This window comes from Scyliorhinus torazame, chromosome 1 (genome assembly GCF_047496885.1).
Source record: "Scyliorhinus torazame isolate Kashiwa2021f chromosome 1, sScyTor2.1, whole genome shotgun sequence".
Lineage (NCBI taxonomy): Eukaryota > Metazoa > Chordata > Chondrichthyes > Carcharhiniformes > Scyliorhinidae > Scyliorhinus > Scyliorhinus torazame.
Genome location: NC_092707.1, coordinates 20,361,915 through 20,369,391, shown reverse-complemented (window position 1 = coordinate 20,369,391; position 7,477 = coordinate 20,361,915). Strand labels below are relative to the sequence as shown.

General features: G+C 46.7%; 1 long non-coding RNA gene across 1 annotated transcript; it reads left to right on the top strand.

Moving 5' to 3' along the window:
• The first annotated feature begins 1,104 nt into the window (after positions 1-1,104).
• LOC140429324 (uncharacterized) lies at positions 1,105-7,167 on the top strand. The gene is made up of 2 exons (XR_011949039.1): positions 1,105-1,501; positions 6,210-7,167. It is a non-coding gene; the product is annotated as an uncharacterized lncRNA (long non-coding RNA).
• The last annotated feature ends 310 nt before the right edge of the window (positions 7,168-7,477 follow it).

Genomic DNA, 7,477 nt, shown 5'->3' with positions numbered 1-7,477 from the left:
TTACGTACTCCTGGTCGACTACTTCTCCAGTTACCCAGAAGTGGTGAAACTGTCTGACCTCACGTCGAAGGCGGTCATCAAAACCTGCAAAGAAACGTTCACCAAGCACGGGATACCGCTCACGGTAATGAGCGACAACGGTCCATGCTTTTACAGCCAAGAATGGTCTGATTTTGCGCAGTCCTACAACTTCCGTCACGTAACCTCCAGTCCCCACTACCCGCAGTCAAACGGGAAGGCCGTGAAAGGGTTCCATATTGTCAAGCGGTTGCTGTGCAAAGCTGCAGACTCAGGCTCCTACTTCAACCTGGCGATGCTGGCATACAGGGCAATCCCACTGTCCACTGGGTTGTCTCCAGTGCAGATGCTCATGAATCGCACTCTGAGGACCACAGTTCCAGCCATCCATGTTCCAGACCTTAACCACCTCACAGTACTACAAAACGTGCAGCAGTCCCGGGCCCAACAGAAGGCCACATATGATGCTCATGCCACGGATTTACCTGAGCTGGCTCCAGCCGATCATGTTCGCGTCCAGTTGCCTGAGGGCGGTTGGTCAGCCACAGCCGTTGTTGTCAAACAAGTTGCCCCGAGGTCTTTCATTGTTCGCATGGCTGATGGCTCCCTGCTAAGGTGCTACAGACAGGCATTGCGAAGAGGTCCACGCCCACCACCTGACCGCAGTGCTCCGCCAGCTATCATGCTTCCTCCGGACGTACCCTGCCACGAGGCCACCGATCTGCCAGCGATCCTGCCGGCCCACGCGACCACCGCAATGGCAGCGATCCCACCTCTCCACGTGCAGGCGGCTCCTGATCCACCTCTGTGGCGATCAACAAGAATTTGTCGCCAGCACAAAGACTGAATCTGTAGACTTAACTTTTGTAAATTTTTGTCGCTGAATCCATCGACTTAACTCTTGTAAATATTGCTTAGTTTGCCATGTATCTGCACTATGGACACCTTCCCATGTATATACGTTTGTTCAATCACCGTTTGTATATAGTCGGGCATATATATATATATATATATATACACCTCAGTATTTATTTAACTAAAAAAAAAGTGAGATGTCATAATATCCACTCATGTATACAATGAGATGCAGGCAGGCAGTGATTGACACATAGGGTGACCAGTGAGCATACAACACAGCACAGCCAATCACCAGACAGGACACTACCACTATAAAGTCAGAGGGCACTAGGTTTCCCGCTCTCTCGGGACCCAGCTACTGAGACAGTCAGAGTCCACGAGCTAGCGAGCACAAACACCATGTGGTAGCTAGTAAGTTTGGTCAGGCTACTACAAGGTCACTAGTCAGATCAGTATAGTGTTGACTCACAGCTGAATATGTACAGCAGTTTATCAAGTTGAATAAAACAGTGTTGGATCATCTCCTGTGTTAGACATCTGTTTCTAACTTCCCTGCATCGACTACAGTCCACATCGAACCAACCTACCTAACACATCAGAAACCACTTTGGGACGTCCTGCAATGGTAGGTACTGTGGCAGAAAGGACGTTTGATGAGGACTTGTCTACTGAAGTAGTATGGGCTGAGGTTAGAAACAGGAAAGGAGAGATCACCCTGTTGGGAGTTTTCTATAGGCCTCCGAAAAGTTCCAGAGATGTAGAGGAAAGGATTGCAAAGATGATTCTGGATAGGAGCGAAAGTAACAGGGTAGCTGTTATGGGGGACTTTAACTTTCCAAATATTAACTGGAAATGCTATAGTTCGAGTACTTTAGATGGGCCAGTTTTTGTCCAATGTGTGCAGGAGGGTTTCCTGACACAGTGTGTAGATAGGCCAACAACAGGCGAGGCCACATTGGATTTGGTAGTGGGTAATGAACCAGGCCAGGTGTTAGATTTGGAGGTAGGTGAGCACTTTGGTGATATTGACCACAATTCGGTTACGTTTACTTTCGCGATGGAAAAGGATAGGTATATACCGCAGGGCAAGAGTTATATCTGGGGGAAAGGCAATTATGCTGCAATTAGACAAGACTTAGGATGCATAGGATGGGGAAGGATACTGCAGAGGATGGGCACAATTGAAATGTGGAGCTTGTTTAGTAAACCACGGTTCCCTCGCTCGACCACTTCCTCCCTGCCTGACAGGTACATACTTATCCAGGACACGCAGTAGCTGTTCCTTGAAATGAAAAATGAAAATGAAAATCGCTTATTGTCACAAGTAGGCTTCAATTAAGTTTTCACAGTAACTTCATTGAAGCCTACTTGTGACAATAAGCGATTTTCATTTTCATTTTTCATTTCAAGGAACAGCTACTGCGTGTCCTGGATAAGTATGTACCTGTCAGGCAGGGAGGAAGTGGTCGAGCGAGGGAACCGTGGTTTACTAAAGTAGTTGAAACACTTGTCAAGAGGAAGAAGGAGGCTTATGTAAAGATGAGACGTGAAGGTTCAGTTAGGACGCTCGAGAGTTACAAGTTAGCTAGGAAGGACCTAAAGAGAGAGCTAAAAAGAGCCAGTAGGGGACATGTGAAGTCTTTGGCAGGTAGGATCAAGGATAACCCTAAAGCTTTCTATAGATATGTCAGGAATAAAAGAATGACTAGGGTAAGAGTAGGGCCAGTCAAGGACAGTAGTGGGAAGTTGTGCTTGGAGTCCGAGGAGATAGGAGAGGTGCTAAATGAATATTTTTCGTCAGTATTCACACAGGAAAAAGACAATGTTGTCGAGGAGAATACTGAGATACAGGCTACTAGACTAGATGGGATTGAGGTTCATACGGAAGAGGTGTTAGCAAATCTGGAAATTGTGAAAATAAGTCTCCTGGGCCAGATGGGATTTATCCTAGGATTCTCTGGGAAGCTAGGGAGGAGATTACAGAGCCTTTGACTTTGATCTTTATGTCGTTCATTGTCTACAGGAATAGTGCCAGAAGACTGGAGGGTAGCAAATGTTGTCCCCTTGTTCAAGAAGGGGAGTAGAGACAACCCTAGTAACTATAGACCAGTGAGCCTTACTTCTGTTGTGGGCAAAGTCTTGGAAAGGTTTATAAGAGATAGGATTTATAATCATCTCGAAAGGAATAATTTGATTAGGGATAGTCAACACGGTTTTGTGAAGGGTAGGTTGTGCCTCACAAACCTTATTGAGTTCTTTGAGAAGGTGACCAAACAGATGGACGAGGGTAAAGCAGTTGATGTGGTGTATATGGATTTCAGTAAAGCGTTTGATAAGGTTCCCCATGGTAGGCTATTGCAGAAAATATGGAGGCATGGGATTCAGGGTGATTTAGCAGTTTGGATCAGAAATTGGCTAGCTGGAAGAAGACAGAGGGTGGTGGTTGATGGGAAATGTTCAGCCTGGAGTCCAGTTACTAGTGGTGTACCACAAGGATCTGTTTTGGGGCCATTGCTGTTTGTCATTTTTATGAATGACCTGGAGGAGGGCGGAGAAGGATGGGTGAGTAAATTTGTAGATGACACTAAAGTCAGTGGAGTTGTGGATAGTGCGGAAGGATGTTGCAGGTTACAGAGGGACACAGATAAGCTGCAGAGCTGGGCTGAGAGGTGGCAAATGGAGTTTAATGCAGAAAAGTGTGAGGTGATTCATTTTGGAAGGAGTAACAGGAATACAGAGTACTGGGCTAATGGTAAGATTCTTGGTAGTGTGGATGAGCAGAGAGATCTCAGTATCCATGTACATGGGCGGGTTTAGCACAGGGCTAAATCGCTGGCTTTGAAAGCAGACCAAGGCAAACTAGCAGCACGGTTCAATTCCCGTACCAGCCTCCCCGAACAGGCACCGGAATGTGGCGACTGGGGCTTTTCACAGTAACTTCATTTGATCCCTACTTGTGACAACAAGTGATTTTCATAGATCCCTGAAAGTTGCCACCAAGGTTGTTAAGAAGGCATACGGTGTGTTAGCTTTTATTGGTTGAGGGATTGAGTTTCAGAGCCATGAGGTCATGTTGCAGCTGTACAAAACTCTGGTGTGGCCACATTTGGAGTATTGCGTGCAGTTCTGGTCGCCGCATTATAGAAAGGGCGTGGAAGCATTGGAAAGGGTGCAGAGGAGATTTACCAGGATGTTGCCTGGTATGGAGGGAAGGTCTTATGAGTAAAGGCTGAGGGACTTGAGGCTTTTTTCGTTAGAGAGAAGAAAGTTAAGAGGTGACTTAATAGAGGCATACAAGATGATCAGAGGATTAGATAGGGTGGACAGTGAGAGCCTTTTTCCTCAGATGGTGATGTCTAGCACGAGGGGACATAGCTTTAAATTGAGGGGAGATAGATATAGGATAGGTGTCAGAGGTAGGTTCTTGACTCAGAGAGTAGTAAGGGCGTGGAATGCCCTGCCTGCAACAGTAGTGGACTCGCCAACATTAAGGGCATTTAAATGGTCATTGGATAAACATATGGATGATAATGGAATAGTGTAGATGGGCTTTAGAGTGGTTTCACAGGTCGGTGCAACATCGAGGGCCGAAGGGCCTGTATTGCGCTGTAATGTTCTATGTTCTATGCTCTAAGTCAAAGGAATGCGGGGAGTCTCCTTTGCAGTAGGTGTGGTCTGAGGGTAATAAAATTTAATTTCCACAGCTCAACCCAAATAGATGTTGAAGATCACACAAACAGCCATTGAGAACCATTGATGTGTAAAGTGGAAAATTAAGTGAGACCCTTCGGAGATGTGGGCTGTGAAGGCAAATGCTTGATTCAAAGCGGAACTTTATTCTGCAACTGATTGTGGTACACCTCAAATATATGGGCTTTAGTATGGGAACACAGCACATATAGCCACTGAGACACTGGGACAGCTCATCACAGTGAGATGAAAGCTAGTAAGCTGTACTTGTCTCTCCGCACTTAGAGGCCATTTTTGTACCGAGGCCCCTTTTTATTTCAGCTGCACCATGTCTGTCTTTGATAAATACGCAAGATCATAAGGCTGAAGCATGACATTAAACAAATATATATTATCAGGCCTTCGTAATGCAGTGACCAACACCCCCCCCCCCCCGCCCCCCCCCCCCCCCCCCCCCCGCCCCCCGCCCCCCCCCCCCCCCCCCCCGCCCCCCCCCCCCCCCCCCCGGACAGGGCAAGCCCACTCGTTGTGGTTTAGTTGTCCCTGTTGAGTGGATTCAAGTCCCGTTCCAGGGCACTGAGCACATCAGCCAGGCTGTCATTGCCAGTGCTGTACTGAGGGGGCGCTGCTCTGGTGGAGATGCTGTTAGATACATACATAGATACGTACATAGAACATAGAACATTACAGCGCAGTACAGGCCCTTCGGCCCTCGATATTGCGCCGACCTGTGAAACCACTCTAAAGCCCATCTACACTATTCCCTTATCCCTTACATAGAATATAGGAGCAGGAGGAGGCTTTTTGTTCCTTCGAGCCTGCTCCGCCATTCATCACGATCATGGCTGATCATCCAACTCAATAGCCTAATCCTGCTTTCTCCCCATAGCCTTTGATCCCATTCTGCCCAAGTGCTATATCCAGCTGCCTCTTGAATATATTCAATGTTTTAGCATCAACTACTTCCTGTGGTAATAAATTCCACAGGCTCACCACTCTTTGTGTGAAGAAGTGTCTCCTTATATCTGTCCGAAATGGATTACCCTGAATCCTCAGACTGTGACCCCTGGTTCTGGACACACCCATTATTGGTAACATCTTCCCTGCATCTATCCTGTCTAGTCCTGTTAGAATTTTATAAGTCTCCATGAGATCCCCCCTCATTCCTCTGAACTCCAGCGAGGACAATCCTCACCAAGTCAATCTCTCCTCATATGACAGTCCCGCCATCCCTGGAATCAGTCTGGTAAACCTTCGCTGCACTCGCTCGAGAGCAAGAACATTCTTCCTCAGAGAAGGAGACCAAAACTGCACGCAATACTCCAGGTGTGGCCTCACCAAGGTCCTGTATAATAGCGAGACTGAGGCTTCGTTTGCCCTCTCAGGTGGACAGAAAAGATCCCCATTTTGAGGAAGAGTGGGGGCAGTTGGCCAATTAGGGTCAACTAACGCCGTCAAACAGGTTGTTTGGTCTTGGATACATTACTGTTAGTGGGAGTTTGCTGCAAGAAGATTAGCTGCTACATCCCCTACATTACAGCAGTGATTACACCAATAATCCTTCATCGGCTGTGATGTTCTTTGGAAGATTCTTAATGAAAAGCATTACATAATTGAAAGCCTTTTTATTTCTTTGCCAACAGTAAGGAAAAACAACAACACCTCCCCCTCGATAGTCCTCAATACCGGGGCCCCACAAGTCTGCGTACTTAGCCCCCTACTATACTCCCTGTACACACACGACTGTGTGGCAAAATTTGACTCCAACTCCACCTACAAGTTTGCCGACGACACGACTAAAGTGGGTTGGATCTCGAACAACGATAGGTCAGAGCACAGGAGGGAGGTAGAGGACCTTGTGGCATGGTGCAACGAGGACAATCTCTCCTGTCTGCATCAACGGGGCCAAGGTGGAGATGGCTGACAGCTTCAAATTCCTGGGTGCGCGCATCACCAACAATCTGTCCAGGTCCACCCACGTCGACTCTACAACCAAGAAAGCACAACAGCGTTTATACTTCGTCAGGAAACTAAGGGATGTCCACATTGACTCTTACCAATTCTTACAGATGCACCATAGAAAGCATCCAATCTGGCTGCATCACAGCCTGGTATGGCAACTGCTCGGCCCAAGACCGCAAGAAACTTCAGAGAGTCGTGAACACCACCCAGTCCATCACACGGACCTGCCTCCCATCCATTGACTCCATCTACACCTCCCGCTGCCTGGGGAAAGCGGGCAGCATAATCAAAAACCCCTCCCACCCGGGTTATTCACTCTTCCAACTTCTCCCATTGGGCAGGAGATACAAAAGTCTGAGAACACGCACGAACAGACTCAAAAACAGCTTCTTCCCCACTGTCACCAGACTCCTGAATGACCCTCTTATGGACTGAGCTGATCTCTCCACGCATCTTCTCACTGGGTAGTGCCACACTCTGTATGCTTCTCCCGATGCCTGTGTCTATGTATTTACATTGTGTATTTATTGTATGTCCTACGTTTTTTCATGTATGGAACAATCTGGACTTGACGCAGAACAATACTTCTCACTGTACTTCAGTTCACGTGACAATAAATCAAATCCAATCCAAACCCAACATGGCTTTTATCTTTCACATTTACTTTAATGTGTGATCCATGAGGCTGAAAGAAACGAATAGAGAAAAGTCTATTAAATGTCTGTTAAATGAATGAACCATTAAGAAAATTGAAGGTTTTGCCTTGAGTTGATCGTATTCGCTCATGGAGGCTGGTTTCAGGCATATCAGACCAGAGCGACTAAAAGAAGAAAGAATAAGAAATAAAAACTTTCATTTATATTTCACTTTTCATGACCACTGAACATCTGAAAGCCTTTTCCAGCCAATTAAGTTATTTTTAATTGTCTCTTCTTCTTCGGCAGTGCCT